This window comes from Artemia franciscana, chromosome 2 (genome assembly GCF_032884065.1).
Source record: "Artemia franciscana chromosome 2, ASM3288406v1, whole genome shotgun sequence".
Classification (NCBI taxonomy): domain Eukaryota; kingdom Metazoa; phylum Arthropoda; class Branchiopoda; order Anostraca; family Artemiidae; genus Artemia; species Artemia franciscana.
In genome coordinates this window covers 45,080,472-45,107,576 of record NC_088864.1, presented here as the reverse complement: position 1 = coordinate 45,107,576, position 27,105 = coordinate 45,080,472, and the positions used below count along the sequence as shown (strand labels likewise).

General features: G+C 36.6%; 2 protein-coding genes across 2 annotated transcripts in view; both read right to left on the bottom strand.

Moving 5' to 3' along the window:
* LOC136042517 (uncharacterized) overlaps positions 1-6,766 on the bottom strand; it is a 33,294-nt gene extending 26,528 nt beyond the window's left edge. Inside the window, exon 1 of the mRNA XM_065727482.1 lies at positions 6,699-6,766. The gene's annotated coding sequence lies outside the window, so the exon portion shown is untranslated. The remainder of the gene's footprint in view (positions 1-6,698) is intronic.
* LOC136042589 (uncharacterized) overlaps positions 1-27,105 on the bottom strand; it is a 478,776-nt gene that overhangs the window by 144,823 nt on the left and 306,848 nt on the right. The window lies entirely within an intron of this gene.

Genomic DNA, 27,105 nt, shown 5'->3' with positions numbered 1-27,105 from the left:
GTATTTAAATGTTGAAAGGTATAATGTATCACTAGAAAAAATAAACAATAGCCAAAAATAGATAAATGTAAAGTATTGATTTATAACACAGTTATTTGTCTGAGAATCTTGAGTTCATGCTGAAATCAAGCATAAATTAGGATTAGGACAATGGCTACCCTCAGAGCACGAATAGAGCCTAGTCTTGGATGAACATTTTGATGTAAATGTACACTATACAAATATGGAAAAGAGGTTTTTAATCTTGAAAATCTTTTTTTTTTTTGTTAAAGTAGGTGGGGCAATGTTGGAGGAATTTCCCCAAATGAAGTGAAGAAGGAAAAATGAGCCATATAGTACCATAAGGGCAAAAATATACTGAAGAAAACTGTCCTGTTTCTCTGGATGCTTGAATTATGCAGGATTATCTCAGTTTAGACAAGTTTTTTTAAAGAACCTAAATTTCAGATGGGGAGGGGGGCAATCTGAGGTCTGAGGAGGGGCTAAATAAGGTCTGGAAGTGGCAGTTGTCCCCTAACCCTGCCCCATAGCAAATGATATCCATTTGGGACTGGACTAACAAGGAGTGTTAAGAAAATTTATCTTGATAAAATTCCTAATGAGGTGCTTTTTTCTAACTTAGAAACTAGTTGAAGAAACCAAATAAAATTCTCAGGAATGAATTCAGAACCTTACTGATCTTTTGAGAGCAGATTTTGAAGAATTCATCTCAACCCCTTATCTGTCCAAAGAACAAGAGTACTGATCTTTATTATTTTTTTTTTTTAGTTAATTATTTAGCTTTTTACAATCTTTGTGTTAAAAAGTGATACCTATTGAACTAAGTACAGACTATTGGTAAAATGAAGTGTAAAGAAAGGATTCTGAAACTTTTACTTTTGCTCAGCCCTGATTTTCTATATTGAAAAGATTTGAAAATAAATTTCTTATATATAGGAGAAATCCTGTAAAATTTAGATTGGTATTGACCTGTCATCTATCCCATGTTTTAAACCATAAAATTGTTGAAGCAGTAGAGAGAATAGCAAGATTACAACTCCCTAAAGAATACTTCAGGCCCTGAATTTGATTCCAGAAAGGCTCAGTGACCTAGCTCATCTGCTTCCCAAATGAACAAGAAGACCTACAACTAGAGCTGTAACCTTTTTTTATTTAACCTTACACAAAACTTATCTATATATCCAAGCCTGTAAAAATAAATTATTCTGCTTTGCAACACATAGCTAAAATTAACTGTAGGCTGTCCTTGACACAGTTTTTGATTTAGGTGCATGAACTTTATTTAAGGTCAAGCTTAAGCTTTGTGTCAAAAATTAAGGGCTACTGCTGATTTTCAGTGGATATAAAATTGTTAGTGCTGTATTTGGTTAATATATTTAAACTAATCACATACTTTGTAGAAAAGTCCAATACTGAAACAATCCATTTTCTAGCTGGTGACATAATGGAGATTTAACATTGATTTAAATGTTGAAGTGGCAATTAGCTATCGAACTAGCCAGGAGTGTAATATGCTATGGCAACAACTATCCCTCCCAGACTTCAGTTTGCCACCAACACCCTTCAGCCTCAGTTTGCCATTATTAATTATTTTTTAAATTAATTATTTAGCTTTTTACAATCTTTGTGTTAAAAAGTGAAACCTTGAACTAAGTACAGATTATTGCTCAAATGAGGGACAAAGAAAGGGTTCTGAAGTTTTTACTTTTGCTCAACCCTGATTTTCAAGATTGAAAAGATTTGAATATAAATTTCTTAAATATAGGATAAATCATTGTAGAATTTTGATTGGTATTGATTTGTCATCTATCCCATGTTTTAAACCCTAAAATTGTTGAAGCAGTAGAGAAAATAGCTAGATTACAACTCCCTAAAGAATACTTCAGGCCTTGGATTGATTCCAGATAGGCTCATTGACCTAGCTCATCTGCTTCCCAAATGAACAAGAAGACCCACAACTAAAGCTGTATCCTTTTTTGAGATTTAACCTTACACAAAACTAACCTATATATCCTAGCCTGTTTAAATAAACTTCAGTTTGCCACCACCACCCTTCAGCCTCAGTTTGCCACAACCACACCCAACCTCAGTTTGTCCCCCAGCTGAAATTGAGTTTTTTCATAAATCTTATTGAAATTAAGATATGTCACCATTATTCAAGCATCCATAGAAACAGGTCAGTTTTCTTTGGTATATCTTTACCTTTATAGTATTATATGGCTCATTTTTCAGTTTTCACTGTCATTTTCAGCTTGTTTAGGAAAATTGGCTTCAACTTTGCCCTCTTCTCCATAAATTTGATTAAATTATGCCACAAGAACTAGCCTGCTGGATGTTTTAACATAGAAAAACCTGCACAGCTTTAAAAATACTAAAGACTACTGGGACGTGGGACCTCAATACAACTGAAAATTATTTTATTGACATCCAAAAAAATTTGATTTCATGAAAAATCCTGCAATGTTGAATTTATGTCAAGACTACCTTTGAGATTGGATATAACTGACTGTAAGCAGTAAAATAGTTGTAATCATTGACAGAAGAAATGTTAAGGAGGGATATACACTTTACAAATATGGAAGAGGTTCCTAATCTTGAAAATCATTTTTATTGTTAAAGTAGGTGAGGCAATGTTGGAGGAATATTCCCAGATGAAGTGAAAATTCAAGTGAAAAAGGAAAAATGAGCCATATAGTACCATAAGGGCAAAAATATACTGAAGAAATCTGACTTGTTTCTCTGGATGCTTGAATTATGCATGATTATCTTAGTTTAGACAAGCATTTTGGCAGAAACTAAATTTCAGATGGGGGGGAGGGCAACCTGAGGTCTGAGGAGGGGCTAAAAAAGGTCTGGAGGGGGCAGTCGTCCCCTGCCCCAAAGCAAATTATATCCATGTGGGACTGGGCAAGCAAGGAGTGTTAAGAAAATTTATCTTGATTAAATTCTAAATGAGGAGTTTTTTTCTATCTTGGAAACTGGTTAAAGAAAGCAAATAAAACTCTCAGGAATGAATTCAGAACCTTACTGATGTTCTGAGAGCATATTTTGAAGAATTCATCTCTACCCCTTCTCTGTCCAAAGGACAAGGGTACTGATCTTTATTTTTTTTAATTAATTATTTAGTTTTTTACAATCTTTGTGTTAAAAGTGAAACCTTTTGAACTAAGTACAGATTACTGCTCAAATGAGGGGCAAAGACAGGGTTCTGAAGTCATTACTTTAGCTCAGCCCTGATTTTCAAGATTGGAATATAAATTTCTTAAATATAGGATAAATCATTGTAGAATTTAGATTGATATTGATTTGTCATCTATCCCATGTCTTAAACCCTAAAATTGTAGAAGCAGTAGAGAGAATAGCTAGATTACAACTCCCTAAAGAATACTTCAGGCCTTGGATTGATTCCAGAAAGGCTCATTGACCTAGCTCATCTGCTTCCCAAATGAACAAGAAGACCCACAACTAGAGCTGTATCCTTTTTTTAGATTTAACCTTACACAAAACTTACCTATATATCCTAGCCTGTTTAAATAAACTATTCTGCATTGCAAAACTTAGATAAAATTAACTGTAGGCTATCCATAATACCGTTTTTGATTTAGATGCATGAACTTTATTCAAGGTCTAGCTTAAATTTAGTGTCAAAAATTAAGGGCTACTGCTGACTAACAGTGCATCTAAAATTGTTAGTATTGTATTTGGTTAACATATTTAAACTAATCACATACTTTGTAGAGAAGTCCAATACTGAAGCAATCAATTATCTAGGTAACATAATAGAGATTTAACATTGATTTAAATGTTGAAACGGTGATAAGGTATTGAACTAGCCAGGAGTGTAATATGCTATAGTGGGGGGGCAACTACCCCTCCCAGACCTCAGTTTGCCACCACCACCCCTCAACCTCACTTTGGCACAACCACGCCTAACCTCATATTGCCCCCCAGCTGAAATTTATTTTTCATAATCTTATTAAAATTAAGATGTGTCACCATGCATCCAAAAAAACAAATGTAAGTATATAATAAAATAATTAAATGTAAAGTATTGATTTATAACACAGTTAATTGTCTGAAAATCTTGAGTTCATGCAGAAATGAAATATAATTAGGCTTAGGACAATGACTACCCTCAGAGCACAGACAGAGCCTAGTCTTGGATGTACATCTCAATTTAAATGTACACTTTACAAATATGGAAAAGAGGTTCCTAATCTTGAAAATCATTTTTATTGTTAAAGTGGGGCAATGTTGGATCAATTTTCCCATACAAAGGGAAAAAGGAAAAATTAGCCATATAGTACCATATGGGCAAAAATATACTGAAGAAAACTGACTTGTTTCTCTGGATGCTTGAACTATGCATGATCATCTTAGTTTAGACAAGCATTTTGGCAGAAACTAAATTTCAGATGGGGTGGGCAATCTGAGGTCTGGAGGGGGCAGTTGCCCATTACCCATGTCCCATAGCAAATTATATCCGTGTGGGACTGGGCAAGCAAGGAATAATAAGAAAACTTATCTTGATTAAATTCTAAATGAGGAGCCTTATTCTATCTTGGAAAGTAGTTCAAGAAAGCAAATAAAACTCTCAGGAATGAATTCAGAGCCTTACTGATGTATTGAGAGCATATTTTGAAGAATTCATCTCTACCCCTTCTCTCTCCAAAGGACAAGGGTACTGATCCTTATATTTTTTAATTAATTATTTAGCTTTTTACAATCTTCGTGTTAAAAAGTGAAACCTTTTGAACTAAGTACAGATTATTGCTAAAATGAGGTGCAAAGAAAGGGTTCTGAACTTTTTACTTTTGCTCAGCCCTGATTTTCAAGATTGAAAAGATTTGAATATAAATTTCTTAAATATAGGAAAAATCCTGGTAAAATTTAGATTGCTATTGACCTGTCATCTATCCCATGTTTTAAGCCCTAAAATTATTGATGCAGTAGAGAGATTAGCTTGATCACAACTCCCTAAAGAATACTTTAGGCCCTGGATTGATTCCAGAAAGGCTCATTGACGTAGCTCATCTGCTTCCCAAATGAACAAGAAGACCCACAACTAGAGCAGTATCCTTTTTTTAGATTTAACCTTACACGAAATTAACCTATATATCTTAGCCTGTTTAAATAAATTATTCTGCTTTGCAACACTTAGCTAAAATTAACTGTAAGCTTTCCATGATACAGTTTTTGATTTAGATGCATGAACTTTATTCAAGGTCAAGGTTAAATTTAGTGTCAAAAATTAAGAGCTACTGCTGACTATCAGTGCATTTGAAATTGTCAGTATTGTATTTGGTTAACATATTTAAGCTAATCACATACTTTGTAGAGAAGTCCAATACTGAAGCAATCAATTTTCTCAGTAACATAATAGAGATTTAATGTTGATTTAAATGTTGAAGAGGTGATTAGCTATTGAACTAGCCAGGAGTGTAATATGCTATGGTGAAGGGGAACAACTAACCCTCCCAGACCTCAGTTTACCACCACCACCACTCAACCTCAGTTTGCCAAAACCACGCCTAACTTCAGTTTGCCCCCTAGCTGAAATTTATTTGGTAAAATTCTAGTTAATTGACTTCTTGCTATCTCAGAAAGGGTTTAGGTTAGGAAAATGAAACTTTCAGGGATGGATCTACAGGCTAAAGTATGTCCTGGGAAGGTATTTTAAAGTACCCACCTCCACTCCTTCTCCCTCTAGAGGGCCCTGAAATTTGCCTACATGACAGGTCTATACCTATTGAAATTTTGACAAAACAACATTTTACCTTAATTTTCTGTTACTAGTTGATTTTTCTCTGCCTTTAGTTCTGAAAATGCAATTCCTATTATTTGAGTAGAATTTTGAGCCATATCAATGTTTTTTTTTCGAAATTTAAGAAATGTATTTGCATATCTTTAGAACCTTATAAAATGGAATTGAGCAAAGTTATGAAGCTGAAAACAATTTTTTTTGTACTTAAATTAAGTAAAAGATCTATTTTGCAAGGTTTCACTTTTATAAAACACATATTTCTAAAGGTCATCAAAGGTCAGGGCACTCTAGAGGGAGAAGGAGTGGAGGTAGTTGCTTCAAAATACCCTCCTGGGACATACTTTAATCTGTAGATTCATCCCTGAAAGTTTCATTTTCCTATCCTAAACCCTTTCTGAGATAGCAAGAAGTCAATTAACTAGAATTTTACCATTTATTTGTCATAAATCTTATTAAAATTAAGATATGTCACTATGATTTAAGCATCCATAGAAACAGGTTAGTTTTCTTTGGTATTGACTATCTTTACCTTTATGATATTATATGGCTCATTTTTTAGTTTTCACTGTCATTTTCAGTTTGTTTAGGAAAATTGGCTCCAACTTTGCCCCCTTCTCCATGAAGTTGATTAAATTATGCCACTGCAGCAAGCCTGCTGGATATTTTAACATAGAAAAACCCTGTGCATTTCTAAAAATAGTAAAGACTAGTGGGAAGTGGAACCTCAATAAACTGAAAGAAATTTTATTGAGATCCAAAAATCTTGGATTTCATGAAAAATCCTGCAATGTTTAAGTATTGAGTAACTGCTATTTAGGTCATGACTATCTTTGAGCTTGGATATAACTGACTGTAAGCGGTATAATAGTTGTAACCATTAACAGAAGAAATGTTAAGCAGGGATGTATCCCAGTGATTTCAAGCCAAACATTACCAAAAGCAATTTCCATTTAGTGAATTTTACAAATGAAAAACTTAAATGTGCTAAGCGCACATTGTTGCCACATAGTCAGCGTAAAAAAACGCCCTGGGATTTTCAAAATAAGCCCGAACAAGCCCCAACAAATTTTATCGAAATAATCCACTTTTGAGACTTCACTTTATAGTGAGCGTGTCCAAAAGCTTGTTCGACGGAGAATGCTACATCTGGATGCAACATTAATGCTGAATTTTCAGTCCAAAAGCTATTCTCATCGTTCTTTCTTTAAACTTCAGGAAGAGTCGTAATTTTGTTTATCTCCCCTACACATTCACAGGGAAAAAGGATTAACCTACCCAGCAGACGGGAATACTTGACTTTTTTTCGCTTTTAAGTTTGAAATATAAAAGAATTACCTTAAGCTGTATGGCAGCTTAATATTTTGAACTCAGGGTTTTTTTCTGAAGCTAAGTCTTTGCATTAAATAACTTATGGTGCGAAAGTGAAATTGTCTACTTGGAAACAAATTCGTCCATGGAATTCTCAAACTTGAGACTTTTAAAATCAAAGAACATGAGCTCAGATGTATGATCAAAGTTGGACGATTTAATTGTAATTGCTGCTATTTTAGATGAAAGCAAAATAAAAAAGACGAAGGGGCCGTTTCCCCGCCGAACCCTCGAGGCCAATCTTAATATGTTAGTATTCCTTACAGTTTTAGCTTTCCCTCAAAATTTACACTTTTCAACAGAGTTGCCGCCTCTCCATACCCTTGTGAAAGCTATAGCCCAATACAAATAAAGCCACTTCCCCATGCCCTATCTCCCTAATAAGGGATTTTTTTTTTTATTTGTCACTAAATATTATATTTATTTATGTTTATCTCTTTAGAAACCTATTTTGAAGCAAGATTATAATCTAAAAATTACCTTAAGCTACGTGGCAGCTAAGTATTTTGAACTTTTATAGTTATTTAAGACAAGACTTTTCACTGAAAACCTTTTTTTTTCTTGTCACCTAGTTTTAATGAACGCAGCTTTCAGCTAATGGTTAGTGCATTGATATCGTAATACAACAAAAAAATTTCACGAGTAACAGAAAACGCAATGAGATCTCTTCAATAAGCAAAATAATTTTAGAGAGCAAAACAGAATTATAACCAAAATATCACAACTAGAAATACACAGGCTTAATTACTTCTTTGGATATAGTGGTAAAATGCAAAAAAGAAAATAATTGAAGCTTGAAATTCTGTATCACAAAAGAAAAAAAACTTCAAGAGAATCAACGTAATGACTGAAAAGCTCTCAATACTTTTTTTACATTTTCTTAACCCTATAGAGACAATTGTTGTAAAAAAAACAAAACTATACTCTTTGAGCTTAGACTGACATCTTGCCATAAAAAGATATTGCTTTTAGCAGCATCTTTCGATTTTGCTGAAAGATGGCAGTCGATTGATGCCTTCGGGGAGCTTTTGTGTGACGCCTGGCCTACGCAGTTAGTCACTAAAACAAAGGATAAGAAAAACGAATGAAAAGATGAGCAATTTTTAAAGCCAGAAACTGGAAATAAAATAAAAAGGTGGGAGATTCCTTGTATGTCACATGTGTATAAAATATAAACAATTTAAAATTACTGTAGTTGAAATTCACAAAGTGTGCAAGAATTTGGATCAGTAGCATGATACATTTCCTCATGTTGTAAAACTACAACATCGGACGATCGTAGCTCAAAATTGTGAAACGAATAACGCGTACCAAAAATGCTCATGCGATATCAAACAAAACTGTTTGTCTTAGGCTTGTGGTTGTTACTATTATAGACCAGCGAATCCATAGGAATAATCTATGTTATATTTTTGAAGTTAAATAATTTTTGTTTTCTTTCTAGATGGCGGAATCTTACGACAGACTAAAAAAACGAGCTCAAAATCGCCGAATTGATGCAGAAGAGGCCGCCAAGTATATTTTTGACATTCCAGAAGACATGTTGTCGGACTTGTCCGACGATGATGATGACAATGATCCAGATTTCCCGTCTCCAGAAGATCTTATCGATGATCCTGATGAAGACTTATTGCCTCTACTGGACAATCCCCACTTTTTTTTGGAACAGGATGACGTGGACGCTAACACTGAACCCAGCGACGATTACTCGGTGGAAACTCCACCCTCCAGTCACCAACAGCAACCAGGAACAGCAAGTACTGGAAAATCAAAGAAGAAATTGAAAGTCCAAGAAAAATTCGGCTGGAGAAAAGTAGAGATAGAAAAAGTCGATCTGTTTTGGAAAGGAGAGCCTCGCCAAGTTCCAGGCATCTTGGAGACTCCACTGAAATACTTCCAAAAATTCTTTGACGATGAACTTCTTGAGCTGATAGTTGAACAAAGTAACCTCTTTGCACTTCAAACTGAGGGATGCAAGCTCTGCCTTACTGTCGAAAAGCTAAAAGTTTTCATGAGCATTATGCTATTATTGGGGGTTATAAGAGTTCCCTATTATCGAATGCACTGGGAAGCAGCTACCAGGTACCCACAAATTGCCGACAAGATGGGCCGACAAAGATTTGATAAAATCAAACGTTTTCTTCACTTCAACGACAACAGTAAAGCTAAGAAATCTGGAGAACAAGGATTTGACAAGCTATACAAGATTCGACCTGTCCTGGGTCATATCCGTTCCAAGTTTCTTGAAGTCACTCCCGAAGAACACCATTCAATTGACGGGCAAATGATTCCTTTCAAGGGGCGAAGCAACTTGAGACAGTATCTGCCGAAAAAGCCGACGAAGTGGGGAATAAAAGTTTTCACAAGAGCTGGTGTGTCAGGTTTTGTACATGATTTTGAAGTTTATCAAGGGAAGGGCACTCTTGGTGAAGATGACAAAGAGCCAGATCTGGGAGTTGGAGGCAACATAGTTTTACGTCCGATAAGTACCTTGCCAGACTAAATGAACTACAAGATTTATTTTGACAACTGGTTTTCAAGCTTGAAACTAATGTGTTTGCTCAAAATCAAAGGATTTCCTTGTATTGGTACGTTGAACAAAGTATGACTGAAGGGCTGCCCGCTCCTCACAGATGGTGAAATGAATAAACGAGAGAGAGGAACTTCAGATTCATTCCGGCGTTATTGTAGTGAAATGGTTAGATAACAACACGGTTTGCTTGGCTTCGACGTATGCAGGAATAACACCACAGGATACACGCAAATGCTGGAACGTCAAGGATAAATCCAGGGTTGAAGTTTCAAGGCCAGCCATTGTTTATGAGTACAACCGTCATATGGGTGGCGTAGATTTAGCGAACATGCTGGTGGAGATGTGCCGAACTCATCTTCGGACACAAAAATGGTATATGAGAATCTTCTGGTGGCTTATTGACGCAGCAGTCTGCAATAGCTGGCTTCTTTTCAGGTCAGATGTCAAAGCGCTGACATTAAGGAGAGACGAACCGATGATCTTGAGAACCTTCAGGTCTGAAGTTGCTGCAGGGTTGTATGTCTCGGCGCGTGTGATGCCCCAACTAAAACGTGGTAGACCATCCGCAGATGTCGAAGCTAGTCCCAGCCCCATTCGAAGTCGTAACCGAATCCGACCGGCAATATCTGCTCAAGCTGATGGACTTGATCAATGGCCAAAAAAGACTGACAAGCAGAGCCGCTGCAAAGAGTGAAAATCAGGATATACCACCTTTGAATGCAAAAAATGTGACCTTCCACTGTGCCTTACTGCCAAAAGCAATTGTTTTAAAGCCTTTCACACCAAGTGAAAGAACCCCTTTTTTATATATTTGAGAGGCTAATGTTGTATTTTTACAACGTGGTCTAAAATTGACAATTTTGAATAAATCATGCAAACAAAAGCTTTTTGTCAATAGTCTGACCTAGAAATCACATGGGAAGCGTTGGATATTTTTCCTGGTATTCGTTCTTATAGTGGCCTGTCAAGGGTTAATACCTCAAGCAAGAAAAATTAAAAATAATTTCTGAGAAATGAAATATTATGTACAGCTTTTGACAAAAAAAAAATGCTTCAACAACTAAAAAGCTAATTGCAATTTAGAAATTCAGTGTCATCACCTTAGGAAAAAATATGCGTATCAAAAGCTGATTGTTTTGTAATACAGCATTTTAATTTTCAGATGCAGGTTATCAATCGGTTTCTTTTACCAATCAGGCTCCAGTCCGAAGACTCGTAGTTTTGGCACCACTGAAGGAGCTCATTTTTGTATGAATTTCACAGAATCTGAAGAATTCCAACATTTGTTTTTCTTTTTAAAGAAACCGATGGTTTCTTATTTAATTCCTATTAGTACCTTGAGGTGGAAACTGAAAAAACTCTTATTAAAAAATAATTTCGTATCTTATTTTCAGCATTATTTGCTAGAATAATCAGGAAAACGTAGAATATTAAGCTTATTCGTTGGATTTTCAACTTGGTTTTGGCAAGTGCTTGGGGGTTATTAAATAAAAAAAACTATTTTTTTAGCTGAAAGTAAGGAGCGACATTAAAACTTAAAACGAACAGAAATAACTCCGTATATGAAATGGGTTGTCCCCTCCGCAATCCCTCGCTCTTTAAGCTAAAGTTTTTAATTGTTTGAAAAAGTAGAATTGTGGCGAAGAGTCAAACTTTAGCGTAAAGAGCGAGGGATTGCGGAGGGGACAACCCATTTCATATACGGAGTAATTTCTGTTCGTTTTAAGTTTTAATGTCGCTCCTTACTTTCAGCTAAAAAAAACTAGTTTTTTTATCTAATTTCTGAACGTTTTTGAATTAATGCACGTTTGGTTTTGGCTCTCCACACATAAATTATTAAAATGAAATTTGTATATTAATTCTTTTTTGGCTAAATGGCTTTCTCTTAGTTTTGATCAGACGATTTTGAGAAATAAGGGGTGAAGAAGGAGGCCTAGTTGCCCTCCAATTTTTCGGTTACTTAAAAAGCCAACTAGAACTTTTAATTTTTAACAAACGTTTTTATTAGTAAAAAATATACGTAACTTAAGAACTAACTTACGTAACAAACTTTCATAACCTTATATTTTTATTATGTATACGAGGGGGTTTGTACCCTCGTTAATACCTCGCTCTTTACACTAAATCGTAAGTTTTGTCCCAATTCTTTAAGAATGACCCCTGAATCAGAAAGGCCGTAGAATAAATAGTTGAAATTACTAAAAATACTTTTGCATAAAGAGCGAGGTATTTAGGAGGAGATAAATACCTCGCTCTTTATGCTAAAGTATTATTAGAACCCCTCATATTCGTAATAATATCTGTTCGTTTTAAGTTTCAATGCTACTCCTTCCTTTCATTTGAAAAAAGTTTTCATGTTTATTTTTCATTGTTTTCTTATAGTAATGCTAGAAAATCCTGCGCCCTTTTCATTGAATTTTTCTTCCCTCATGACAGATTCCTCCAAGTAAAGATCCTCCAACATAGCCCCCTCTCCTCAGCCCCATCCCCAAACAAAATAAAATCCCCCTGAAAACGTCTGTACACTTCCCAATAACCATTACTATATGTAAACACTGGTCAAAGCTTGTCACTTGCAGCCCCTCCCCCAGGGATTGTGGGGGAGTAAGTCATCCCCAAAGACATAGTTATTATGGTTTTTGACTATGCTGAACAAAATGGCTATCTCGAAATTTTGATTCGTTGACTTTGGGAAAAAAATGAGCGTGGGAAGGGGCCTAGATGCCCTCCAATTTTTTTGGTCACTTAAAAAGGGCACTAGAACTTTTCATTTCCGTTATAATGAGCCCTCTTGCGACATCCTAGGACCACTTGGTCGATACGATGTCCCCTGGAGAAAAAAAACAAAACAAAAAAAAACAAACAAATATACACGCACCCGTGATTTGTCTTCTGGCAAAAAATACAAAATTCCCCATTTTTGTAGACAGGAGCTTGAAACTTCTACAGTAGGGTTCTCTGATACGCTGAATCTGATGGTGTCATTTTAAGATCCTACGACTTTTAGGGGTTGTTGTCCCCTATTTTCTTAAATAAAGCAAATTTTCTCAGGCTCGTAACTTTTGATGGGTAAGACTAAACTTGATGAAACTTATATATTTAAAATCAGCATTAAAATGCAATTGTTTTGATGTAGCTATTGATATCAAAATTCAATTTTTTAGAGTTTTGGTTGCTATTGAGCCGGGTCGGTCCTTACTACTGTTCGTTACCACGAACTGTTTGATGAAGTCCATCTCCATCTGTTTCAAACACAACTGCAAGGTATTGTTTTGTAGTATTTTTAATGTTCCATGCCTGGGAGTTATGAAGTCCATCTCTATCTGTTTCAAACACAATGTTGTATTTGGCGTCTTACCTTTTTGTTGATGATTAAATAAAAAAAAAACAGTTTTTTTAACTGAAAGTAAAAAGCGACATTGAAACTAAAAACGAACGGAAATTACTCCGTATATGAAAGGAGTTGTCCCCTCCGCAATCCCTCGCTTTTTGCGCTAAAGTTCTTAATTGTTTTCAATAGTCGAATTGTGGCAAAGAGTCAAACTTTAGCGTAAAGACCGAGGGATTGCAGAGGGTACAACTCATTTCATAGACGGAGTAATTTCTGTTCGTTTCAAGTTTCAATGTCGCTCCTTACTTTCAGTTAAAAAAACTAATTTTTTTATTCAATATCTGAACGTTTTTGAATTAATACATGTTTGATTTTGGCTCTCCGCACATAAATAATTAAAATGAAATTTGCATATTAATTTTTTTTGGCTAAATGGCTTTCTCTTAGTTTTGATCAGATGATTTTGAAAAATAATAGGTGGGGAAGGAGTCCTACTTGCCCTCCAATTATTGGCTACTTAAAAAGGCAACTAGAACTTTTAATTTTTAACGAACGTTTTGTTAGTAAAAATATACGTAACTTAAGAATTAACTTACATAACAAACTTTTAAATTCTTGTATTTTTATTATGTATATGAGGGGGTTTGTACCCTCGTCAATACCTCACTCTTTAAACAAAATCTTAACTTTTGTCCCAATTCTTTAAGAATGACCCCTGAATCAGAAAGGCCATAGAAAAAATAGTTGAAATTACTAAAAATGATTTAGCATAAAGAGCGAGATATTTATCTCCTCCTAAATACCCGGCTCTTTATGCTAAAGTATTTTTAGAACAGCTCATATGCGTAATAATATCTGTTCGTTTTAAGTTTTAATGTTACTCCTTACTTTCAATTGAAAAACTTTGTCATGTTTATTTTTATTGTTTTGTTTATAGTAGTGCTGGAAAATCCTGCGCCCTTTTCATTGAATTACTCTTCCCCCATGACGTATTTCTCCATGAAAGATCCTCCCACATAGCCTCCTCCCCTCAACCCCACCCCCCAAACCAAAAAATCCCCCTCAAAACGTATTTACACTTCCCAATAACCATTACTGTACATAAACAATGGTCAAAGTTTTCAACTTGTAGCCCCTCCCCCAGGGAATGTGGGGGAGTAAGTCATCCCCAAAGACATAGTTTTATGGTTTTCGACTATGCAGAACAAAATGGCTGTCTCAAAATTTTGATCCGTTGACTTTGGGAAAAAATTAGCATGGGTGGGGGCCTAGGTGCCCTCTAATTTTTTTGGTCACTTAAAAAGGGCACTAGAACTTTTCATTTCCATTAGAATGAGCCCTCTTGCAACATTCTAGGACCATATGGTCGATGAAACGACCCCTGGAAAAAAAACCAATAAACACGCATCCGTGATCTGTCTTTTGGCAAAAAATGCGAAATTCCACATTTTTGTAGATAGGAGCTTGAAATTTTTGCTACAGGGTTCCCTGATAAACTGAATGCGATGGTGTGATTTTTGTGAAGATTCTTTGACTTTTAGGGGGTGTTTCCCCTTATTTTCCAAAATACTCCAAATTTTCCAAACTTTAATTTTGATGAAACTTATATATTTAAAATTAACATGAAAATTCAATTCTTTTGATGTATCTTTTAGCATCAAAATTTCATTTTTTAGAGTTTCGATTACTTTGAGCCGGGTCGCTCCTTACTACAGTTTGTTACTACGAACTGTTTGAAACGTCTCTATTCAATAGTTGTAACTAGTAATCTGCCGTAATAAATAGTTCTTTGAGACTCACTTTACTTATTTTCTTCTTCTTTTTTAGTGAATCGTAGGGTATAGTTAAACTTTTCCTTAAATCCGTTCGCTTTCTTGCCTCGAAAGTTTTGTACTTGAACTTGAAAGAAAATTCTAAAAAAAAAAATTATTCTTTTGAGTAGAAAAAGCCCAAAACAAGCCAAATTAAAAAACAATAAGCCCAGTTTCCCGCCCCAAACCCGCGAAACAAAACACCCGCCCGAGCCCAGAGAAATAGGCCATCGGGGCTTGAAACAAGTCAATCTGGCAACACTGTAAGCGCATTCGATTTTGCGACCAGTGTTTCGAGAAACATTGGTTTCTTTTGTAATCATTAACGATTACTTGAATCTTAAGGATAAGATCAAAGATCAGGTGAAAAATCTTGTGTGCATTTTCGCTGAATATTAATCGTGTGAAGTTTAAAATTCTGGCTTAGAAATTCAAGGAAATTAGATCGTGCAGATATGAATGCAAAAAAGAATAAAAAAAAACACGGAGTTCAGAAACAATAATAAAAGAAGGGTGCTAATTGTGTGCATTTGGCTTTCAGAAAGCTGGAACTCAAAATTTGAAGAATTCAGTCTTCACTGACAGATTTCGACATCTGATTTCGAAATCTTAGACATTGAAGCATTAAAGCAAATGCACGTTGGCATCACTTAATTTAGTTAGGTAGTCTAAGTTAAGTGATTTTACTTAGGTCTCTTCACATTGAAATCCTGCCGTTCACATTGAAACATGAAAATTGACTAATAGGACTAGGTCAATTTTTGGAATTGTTGGATCGTGGAATTGAGGATGGATAACACTTATATGGTTAATGATAATAAAAGTAGCTCTGATGAAGATTTGATGCTAATTCTTCACTTAAGGCAGCAAAAGAAGAAAATTAATCATTAATCTTTCGACACCTCATATGCACTCTTAGTATAAATTTTTTTTTCCCCACTCTATTATTTGACAAGAAAGATATTTTTCTCAGTTTCCTGATCCGCCAGATAATTAAATTGAGGCAAGTACTAAAATAGATCTTAAAAAAAAAATACTTGCCAGTATTTAAGGTGGTTTACATTAATGTCTGACAAATCAACTCACTTAGCTAGCGGCTTTATAGAAACACTTTTGTACATTGTTTTGAGGTTTTCTGCCCCATCTATGTTCTTTTCCTAAATAAAGGTTAAGAAGATATGGCTTACTCATTCATGGGATTGGTCAGAACCGGATCGATATTGATGTAGAATTTACCCCTCCCAACCAGCTGATGTGCTAATAACCGACTCTCAAGGCCATTTGATTTTAGCAAGGAATGCCCTCTTGTGGGAAGGATGATGTTTATGAATTAAGTAGGGAGTATAGACGGATAAGCAGTTTTGCGCATACACTCTTCCCTAGGTTTTAATTTAAGTGTAGACATAGGTTGCGGTTTGGGGATAAGTTATAACGCATTATAAATTTGGAACCGGAACCCCTGGCGATAATCCAAAGACTTTAAATGAGGGGGTCACAATAGAAAAGAAAAATTGAGCGTGTTGAATGGAAGCAGTCAACAGGGGATAAATAGGATCTCAGTCCAAATGAACATGTTGTTGGTATTGGTGTAGCACATGGTTTACGGCTTGAGTACCTTTGCAAGCAAAGGTTATTGCGAGCATCTCTTTTTCCATTTGGGAGTAATGCTGCTCCGTCTCACTTAGAGAGCGAGAAGCAAAAGCAACGGTTGCTCTGTCTGTTGATAGCTGACCCAGACCATGCTGGGAAGCATCTGTGATCACCTCTATCTCCTTGGTCTCGGGATCAAAGTAGGAGAGGTTTTTGGAGATTGTGCTCTGAATCCCTCTCTTGGCTCCCTCGTGGCTTGTAATCCATTCGAACTTTTGCTGTTTGGGAAGGTCTCTGAGGGGTTTGTTCAGCGTAGCAAGGTTGGGGATGTATCTAGACAAGTAATTGTACATTCCTAATATAGTCTTGAATTCCTCCTGGTCTCGGGGTGCGGGTATGTCTTCTAACGCCTGGGTCTTCTCTGGGTCTGGGGCAATGCCGTTTGTTGTCAGTCTGTGTCCGAAGTTGGTGATGAAAGTAGTGTCGAAAACAAATTTTTCTTTGATGAACCGCACTTCCTTGTCTCTTGCGGGTTGGAGTACCGCCCTCGGCTTGGCGTCATTTTCAGCATCACTACGACTACTGCCTGCAATATCATAAATGATCAGCCCAATAACCAGTTCTGTAAAGACCTCCTCCATCTTTCGCTGGTATTCGTCCTGCGCTGAAATCAATCCGAATTGGTATCGGTTCCATTTGTACCGGCCGTACATGGTGCTGAAAGTTGTCAACTCAGAGGATGGTTTGTCCAACACCATCGACCAGTATCCATTTCGGGCATCTATCTTAAAGAACTTCTTTGCACCTTTGCAATTTACTGCTACTTCATCAAATAAGGGTATAGGGTAATGCGGTCTCTCAATTGCTCTGTTTAAATCAACCGGATCCAAACCGATCCTTAGTGACCCATCTACCTTTCTCACCAGAACCAAGAAATTCACCCACTCTGTTGGCTTGGTCACTTTTTCTATGACTCCAAGAGACTCCAGTCTGTCTAACTCCTCTGTGAACTTAGCTTGTAGTGCAAAAAGAACCCGTTTCGGCGGTTGTATAGTAGGGATTGCACCCTCTTTCAAATACATCTTGCAGGTTCCAGGCAGTGTCCCTATGCCCTCAAAGACAACACTGAATTCATTTAAGAATTTTTGGATGACTGGTCTGATTGGGGCTTGATTGCTGACACTTAGGACAAACTTGATCAGCTGCAGTCGTTCGCTGGACTGGTGGCTGAGGATGGGTGCTCTATCTGTGCAGATCATATGGAAGGTATGGATCTGGGGGATTTGGTTCTTGTACTGAACTTTTAGGTTTGCCGTACCCAATACCTTTAGCTGTTCTCCGGTGTAGCTGGTCAGCACATCAGCAGTCGGCAGCAGTGCTGGCTTTCTTGCCAATTTGTTGAAGCCTTTGAAAGGCAAAATGTTGGCCTTAGCACCAGTGTCTATCTTGAACGCCAGTTCACTATCATTTTCTGTCAGTCTTATCAGAGCATAAGGCATTTCACCTTTTCTTCTGTGGAAATGGACTCAATCATGAATTTTCTCCCATCTTCCGCTTCGCTTCTCTTTTCGAGTTCAAGTACTACTTTGCTCTTGCACATTTTGGCAAAATGGTTCATCTTCCTGCATTTGCTGCACTGCTTCCCTTTTGCTGGGCGCTTATGGCTTCTTGAGTATGGGCCACCACAGAAATAGCATGCAGGGGAATTTCTCTGTCTTTGAACCACTTCCACCTCCTGCTTAATTGGAATCTGCACCTGTTCGTTTAGCATGTGTGCTTGGGTCTCTTGCACAATTTCTATAGCTCGACTGCACTCAATTGCTCTAGCCAAGGTAAGTGTGGCTCCCTTGCTGAGAAGCCGCTCACGGATTCTTGCATTCTTAACTCCGAAGACTAACCGATCTCGAACTAGCTGTTCTTCTAGAGTATCAAATTCACAATCCTTGGCAAGTACTTTCAACTGAGTGACCTATGACTCAATGGTCTCTCTATCCACTTGGTTTCTCTGATGAAAGATGAATCTGGCAAAGATGGGATTTGCACTTGGCTGAATATAATTCTCAAACTTGTCTAGATATACTTTTGGTTTATTTACCTCCGTGTCAGTTAAGGTCCAAATGGAGAATACATCCTGTCCTTTTTCTCCTGTCCAGATCAGTAAGTAAGAGCATTTTACTGCTTCTGATTTTCCACTCAGTGAACCAGAGAGCATAAGCTAACAATGTCTCTTAAATTTTCTGTATTCTGATTTTAGATTGGGGCTTGACCAGTTCATTGATGGAGCTGGTGTACTATCCATGTTGAACTTCTGACACCATGCAATGATTTCTTTGATTTACTATTCAGTTAATACGTATATTTGACCCAAGCACCTGTAACAAAAGCATAATAAGGCAACTGCAAGCAAGCACATAAGCATTAGCATTAATATATAAGCAAAAGCAAACAATAAGTTCATTTCAAATATTACTAAGGGGTCATAGTTAAGCACTAGAGAAGTCGTTGTTAAATAACTTGTGCTTATGTATATATAGCTTGTTGCTACTTATTCTTCTCTGGGTATGCAATGCTTGATATGGTATAAGCCAAGAGGAGGACCTTTAGGCCTATAGAAAAAACCTGTTAAAAAAAGGTGATTCGATATAATTTACATAATAATTATAGCTAACACGTTCTACATGCAGCCCTGCTCTACTTTAGCCCCAACCATCCTAATATGGAAATCTAAAGCTGAAACTACATATTTCCTATTGATTCTGCCATTCTATCCCTCAACCCTAGTACCTGATAATTGAAGCAACTGTGGCAAAACAAGAACTGGAAAAACAAGTAGGCTAAAAAGTGGCAGAATACATTGAAAATATATAATTTGGGCTATAATAATTGCTTATATTGCTAATTCAAATGTAAGCACATTTTGACCTAACCTAACAAATTTTGGCAGTGAAAAACATACATTATTTTGTAAAAAAAATGACCAAAAATAGATACTTTAGTTGAAAATTTGGCATCAAAGAAGAAGAAAACAGCATAATATTGTAAAATTTATTATTTCAACCTAATTGTGGAAAATCAGTGCTTGTGGATTATATAACATTTAGAAAATAGATTAAGAATGAAACAGTAAGTTTGAGCCCAACGTTTTAAGCTATTTTTATACCCAAAACTAGAAATATTTTCGTCATTTTCAAGAGCTCAAAAAGCGCTTAAATTTGAACTTGCAATTGAAGCACTTATTATGTTTGTGAAGAATATAAAAAAGGCATCAAGGGGTATGTTCATTTTATTTATAAGTCAAAAGTGTGATCAGCTAAAAATTTACCAATTATTAGTACAGAGTTGCATAAATTTCTCCTTGGTATGTAGGCTCAATAGAAGGTCACTTATACCTGATCCTGTCCCTACTGTATTTACTTGGTTAAAAAAAAATCCAAAGAAAGTTCCTATTGAAAAGGAAAGAGCCCAGAAGTGAGGTTGAATGGAATTGTGACATTTTTGACACTGCATTAATGGTTGTAAAGGGAAACTTGTATTTATTTGTCTTGTTTGTTTTCTACATGATTGTTTTTTTAATCTTTAAATTGATACACATTTCTTACAAATTAATTAGTCATACCATAGTTCATTTGCAAGTTTTGATCTTCTTTGTAAACCCTGGTCTCAAAATTGTATATAAATTTATTGAAGCTAGGAAATATAGAACTACTGTCTGTTTAAAAGACAGTGAACGGACATAAGCAGGTTTTAATACACTAAATTCCTAAGGCCATTGCAATTAGAACATAACAATGAAGATTAACTTTAAAATACTTGACAATACATAAATATAACAGTCACAAAGAAAAACAATTCACAAAACTTTACTTTTGTGCTCAGTTGCCAACCTGAGCAACCTGAACAATTGTCCTAAATTTTAAACCTTGCAAAACATTCACCAGCCATCTCTTATGACCTACACTCTTGTCTATACATCAACAATTCATTAAAACGGAAGGACCACCTTAGTTGCATTTTTTCCTTTGTACTTATATTTAATGGGTTTAAAAGTCAGATGCCCAGTAAAGGACAAGGGGGTCCTTTAGCCAGGAAGTGCAATAGGAAGCTAGGGGCCAGTCATCCCATGCTTTTGCATGCCCTTCCTGCTTACTCACCCCAGATTTCTGTAGGTAACCTTTTAAGGTTGGGCCAATTCTGGCTGAAATTTCAGAGTCACATCACTGACCTTTGTCCCAAACCGAATAAACTTGAAATGCCATGAATTAAACCTTTGCTCTTTGGATAAAGGATTCTAAACCTAGAGTACCAGCCACTTAGGAAGGAACACAAAGTGACCAGAGAACAAAAATTATTTCAAAAAGACAATATTGAAAAAACATAACTCAAGTCATATTTGCTGCCAATATCCACTACTGTCCCTTAAACAATATGTATTGTATTTAGACAAATAAATTTTAAGACAGGTATCAACAAAACTCCATCAGGGATTGTATTTACTTAAGATACAATCAGCAATATGAATGCTTAGTTTTGTAATATTCTAGTCTTGAAATAAAAAAAAAAATTGTATGTTCCATTTGTTTTCAGCTTGCTCATTTGAGCAAAATCATTTGTGACAGCAATATACCCATGGTTGGCTTAGAATCTCTCTAAAATGCTTTAAACAAAAAGAATTTTAAAAACAATTATGCTGATCAGCAAGAAGAATATTAACATAACTTTCTAAACTTGGCACTTTTGAAGACAATTTTTTAGAAAAGCAAATGCAAAGATTTAATGGTGTCCTACGTCATCTTAAAGAGCTAAGAGCTCATATGGCACTTGCGACGAGGCCGGCCGAGCCAAGATTTCATATGGTAAGAGCTCTGAGTCACGAGGTCCTTCTAAATATCAAAATTCATTTGGATCCAATCACCCACTCGTAAGTTATATATACCTCATTATTTCTACTTTTTCCTCTCTCTTCAGCCCCCCAGATGGTTTAATCGGAGAAAATGACTTTATCAAGTCAATTTGTGCAGCTCCCGGACACGCCTACCAATTTTCATTGTCCTAGCACGTCCAGAAGCACCAAAGTCACCAAAGCACTGAACCCCTCGGCCTAACTCTCCCAAAGAGAGTGAATCCAGCACGGTTACGTCAATCACGAATCTACGACATTTGCTTATTATACCCACCCAGTTTCATCCCGATTTCTCTACTCTAATCCTTTTCCAAGATTTTTGGTTTCCCCCTCCAACTCCCTACAATGTAAACAGATCTGGTCCGGACCTAAAATAAGAGCTCTGAGACATGAGTTCCTTCTAAATATCAAACTTCATTAAAATTCGGTCACCCAATTTTAAGTTAAAAATTCCTCAGTTTTTTTAATTTTTCCAAATCAATAACCCCAGCTCCTCCAAAGTGAACAGATCCGTTCCAATTATGCCAATCACGTATCTATAACTTGTGCTTATTCTTCCCATCAAGATTTATCTAGGTCTCTCCACTCAAAGCGTTTTCTGAAATTGCTGTTTCCCCCCTCCAACCCCCAATGTCCTCGGATCCAATTCAAATTAAAAAAGGAGCATCTGAGACATAAGATCCTTTTACACATCGAGTTTCATTAAGATCGTATCACCCATTCGTAAGATAAAGATACCTCAATTTTCACGTTTTCCAAGAATTCCGGTTTCCCCTCCAACTCCCCCCAATGTCAGCGGATCTGGCTGAAATTTCAAATATAAAGTCTAAAGCACAAGATCCTTCTAAATACTAAATTTCATTAAGATCTGATCACCCGTTCGTCAGTTACAAATACCTCATATTTTCTAATTTTTCCAAATTACTCCCTCCCCCCCGCCCGACTCCACTAAAGAGGGTGAATCCAGTCTGGTTATATCTGTCACGTATCTTGAACATGTTTTTGTTCCTCCCACCAAGTTTCATCCTAATCTCTCCACTATAGGTGTTTTCCAAGTTCCTGCCCCCCCCCCAATGACGCTGGATCAAGTTGGGATTTAAAATGAGAGATCTGAGTTACGAGGTTCTTCTAAATATGAAATTTCATTAAGATACAATCAATCCTTCGTAAGTTAAAAACGCCTCATTTTTTCTAATTTTTCAAAATGAACCCTCCCCCCCCCCCGACACCATCTAATAGAGCAAATCCATTTTGGTTGTCTCAATCTCGTATTTAGAACCTCTGCTTAAATTTCCCACCAAGTTTCATCCCAATCCCTCCACTCTAAGTGTTTTCCAAGATTTTAGGTCCCCCCAACTCCTCCATATGTCACCGGATCCAGAGCGAATCCATTCTGGTTATGTCAGTCATGTATCTTGGACTTTATTCTTACCACCTAGTTTAATCCTGATCTCTCTGATTTGTGTTTTCAAATTTGCGGCTCCCCCCAACTCCTCCCCCACCCCTAATGACTCTGGATCCGGTTGGGATTTTAATTAAGAGATCTGTGTTACGAGGTCCTTCTAAATGTAAAATTTCATTAAGATCCGATCACTCCTTCATAAGTTAAAAATACCTCATTTTTTCAAATTTTTAAGATTTAACTCTCCCTCCCCCCCAACTCTCCCAAACAGAGCTTATCCGTTCCGGTTGTTTCAATCCCATATCTAGGACTTCTGCTTATTTTTCCCACCAAGTTTCATTCCCTCCACTCTAGGCAATTTTCCAAGATTTTAGGTTCCCCCTCCAACTCCCCCAATGTCACCAGATCTGGTTGAGATTTAAAATAAGAGCTCTGAGACACAATATTCTTCCAAATATCAAATTTCATTAAGATCCCATCACCCGTTGTATAACGGGTATAGAATGTATAAAAACATTTTTGTACATCGTTTTGAGGTTTTCTGCCCCATCTATGTTCTTTTCTTAAATAAAGGTTCAGAAGATATGGCTTACTAATTCATGGGATTGGTCAGAATTGGATCGATATTGATGTAGAATTTACCCCTCCCAACCAGCTGATGTGCTAATAACCGAATCTCAAGGCCATTGATTTTAGCAAGGAATGCCTGTTTGTGGGAAAGATGATGTTTATGAATTAAGTAAAGAGTATAGACAGATAAGCAGTTTTGTGCATACACTCTTCCCTTTGTTTTAATTTAAGTGTAGACATATGTTGCGGTTTGGGGATAAATTATAACGCATTATAAATTTGCAACCGGAACCCCTGGCGATAATCCAAAGACTTTAAATGTGGGGGTAACAATAGAAAAGAAAAATTGAGCGTGTTGAATGGAAGCAGTCAACATGGGATAAATAGGATCTCAGTCCAAATGAACATGTTGTTGGTATTGGTGTAGCTTATGGTTTACGGCTTGAGTTTGGCGTCATGTTCAGCATCACTACGACCACTGCCTGCAATATCATCAATGATCAGCCCAATATCCAGTTCATTAAAGACCTCCTCCATCTTTCGCTGGTATTCGTCCTGCGCTGAAATCAATCCAAATGGGAATCGGTTCCATTTATACCGGCCGTACATGGTGTTGAATGTTGTCAACTCAGAGGATGGTTTGTCCAAAACCATCGACCAGTATCCATTTCGGGCATCTATCTTAAAGAACTTCTTTGTACCTTTGCACTTTGCTGCTACTTCATCAAAAAAGGGTATAGGGTAATGTGGTCTCTCAATTCCTCTGTTTAAATCAACCGGGTCCATACAGATCCTGAGTAACCCATCTGCCTTTCTCACCAGAACCAAGAAATTCACCCACTTTGTTGGCTTTGTCACTTTTTCTATGACTCAAAGTGACTCCAGTCTTTCTAACTCCTCTTTGAACCTAGCTTGTAGTGCAAAAAATACCCGTTTCGGCGGTTGTATAGTAGGGATTGCACCCTCTTTTAGATACATCTTGCAGGTTCCAGGCAGTGTCCCTATGCCCTCAAAGACATCACTGAATTCATTTAAGAGTTTTTGGATGACTGGTCTGATTGGGGCAGGATTGCTGACACTGAGGACAAACTTGATCAGCTGAAGTAGTTTGCTGGACTGGCGGCTTAGGATGGGTGCTCTATCTGTGCAGACCACATGGAAAGTATGGGTCTGGGGGATTTGGTTCTTGTACTGAACTTTTAGGTTGGCTGTACCCAGTACCTTTAGCTGATCTCCGGTGTAGCTGGTCAGCACATCAGCAGTCGGCAGCAGTGCTGGCTTTCTTGCCAATTTGTTGAAGTCTTTGAGTGGCAAAATGTTGGCGTTGGGACCAGTGTCTATCTTAAACACCCGTTCACCATCATTTTCTGTCAGTCTAATCAGAGCATAAGACTTTTCCACCTTTTCTTCTGTGGAAATGGACTCAATCATGAATTCCCTCCTATCTTCCGCCTCGCTTCTCGTTTCAAGTTCATTTACTACAATGCTCTTGCACATTTTGGCAAAATGGTTCATCTTCCTGCATTTGCTGCACTGCTTCCCTTTTGCTGGGCACTTATGCCTTCTTGAGTATGAGCCACCACAGAAATAGCATGCAGGGGAATTTCTCTGTCTTTGAACCACTTCCACCTCCTGCTTAATTGAAATCTGCGCCTGTTCGCTAAGCATGACTGCTTGGGTCTCTTGCACAGTTTCTATAGCTCGGCTGCACTCAATTTCTCTAGCCAAGGTAAGTGTGGCTCCCTCGCTGAGAAGCCGCTCACGGATTTTTGCATTCTTGACTCCGAAGACCAACCGATTTTGAACTATCTGGTCTTCTAGAGTATCAAATTCACAATCCTTGGCAAGTTCTTTCAACTGAGTGACGTATGACTCAATGGTCTCTCCATCCGCTTGGTTTCTCTGATGAAAGATGTTTCTGGAAAAGATGGGGTTTGCACTTGGCTGAATATAATTCTCAAACTTGTCTAGATATAGTTTTGGATTATTTGCCTCCGCGTCAGTTAAGGTCCAAGTGGAGAACACATCCTGTCCTTTTTTCTCCAGTCCGGATCAGTAAGTAAGAGTATTTTACTGCGTCTGATTTTCAAGTTAGTTGACCAGAGAACATGAGCTCACAATGTTTCTTAAATTTTCTCCATTCTGATTTTAGATTGGGGCTTTACCAGTAGATTGATGGAGCTGGTGTACTATCCATGTTGAACTTCTGACACCATGCAATGATTTCTTTGATGTACTATTCAGTTAATACGTATATTTGAAACCAAGCACCTGTAACAAAAGCATAATAAGGCAACTGCATGCAAGCACACAAGCATTAGCATTAATATATAAGCAAAAGCAAACAATAAGTTCATTTCACATATTGCTAAGTTAAGCACTAGAGAAGTCATTGTTAAATAACATGTGCTTATGTATATATAGCTTGTTGCTACTTATTCTTCTCTCGGTATACAATGCTTGACGTAGTATAAGCCAAGAGAAGGACGTGTAGGCCTATAGAAGAAAACCTGTTAAAAAAAGGTGATTCGATATAATTTACATAATAATTATAGCTAACACGTTCTACATGCAGTTCTGCTCTACTTTAACCACAACCCTCCTAATATGGAAATCTAAAGCTGAAATTACATATTTCCTATTGATTCTGCCATTCTATCTCTCAACCCTAGTAACTTATAATTGAAGCAACCTTGGCAAAACAAGAACTGGAAAAACAAGTAGGCTAAAAGGTGGCAGAATACATTGAAAATATATAATTTGTGCTATATGTTTGCAAATTAGGCAGGTTGGGAGTAATTCTTTTTTGTTCATATTTTGACTTACAAATAAAGTGAATATACCACTTGATGCCTTTTATATTTTTTTTACAAGTATAATAATTGCTTATATTGCTAATTCAAATTTAAGCACTTTTTGACCTAACCTAACAAATTTTGGCAGTGAAAAACATACATTATTTTGTAAAAAAATTACCAAAAATAGATACTTTAATTGAAAATTTGGCATCAAAGAAGAAAAAAACAGCATAATATAGTAAAAATTTATTAATTCAACTTAATTTTGGAAAATCAGTGCTTGTTGATTATATAACATTTAGAAAATGGATTAAGAAGGAAACAGTAAGTTTGAGACCAATTTTTTAAGCTTTTTTTTATACCCAAAAACTAGAAAAGTTTTGGTCATTTTCAAGAGCTCAAAAAACACTTAAATTTAAACTTGCAATTGAAGTACTTATTACGTTTGTAAAGAATATAAAAAAAGGCATCAAGGGGTATGTTCATTTTATTTATTAGTCAAAAATATGATCAACTAAAAATTTACCAATTATTAGTATAGAGTCGCATGATTTTCTCCTGGGTATGTAGGCTCAATGGAAGGTCACTTATACCTGATCCTGTCCCTACTGTTTTTACTTGGTTGAAAAAAAAAGCCAAGAAAGTTCCTATTGAAAAGGAAAGAGCCCAGAAGTGAGATTGAATTTGTTATAGCTTGGAGGCTTGCCCCTTCAGTCTGTTTAAATAATATAGATTCATAATTGAAACTTTGATCCTATCAATCTTAAGGGTGACCTACATTTGTGACACTTCATTACAGTGTTTCCACTTCATGATGGCAAGTTTTCCGTTCTGGTTGACCAAAAATCCGTAAAATTCCGACGACTGAGAACTAAAAATCCGTCTAATTTTCCGTTAAAAAATCCTCAAAATCCATAATAAAAATCTGTTCAAATAAAACTCTTGTGGTAAGCAGTTGCTATAAGCAGAACAGTGTGCTCTGTTAAAACATTTCCTGGAGTTCAATGCTGCCCTAAAAAAATATTCCACCAGATCTGT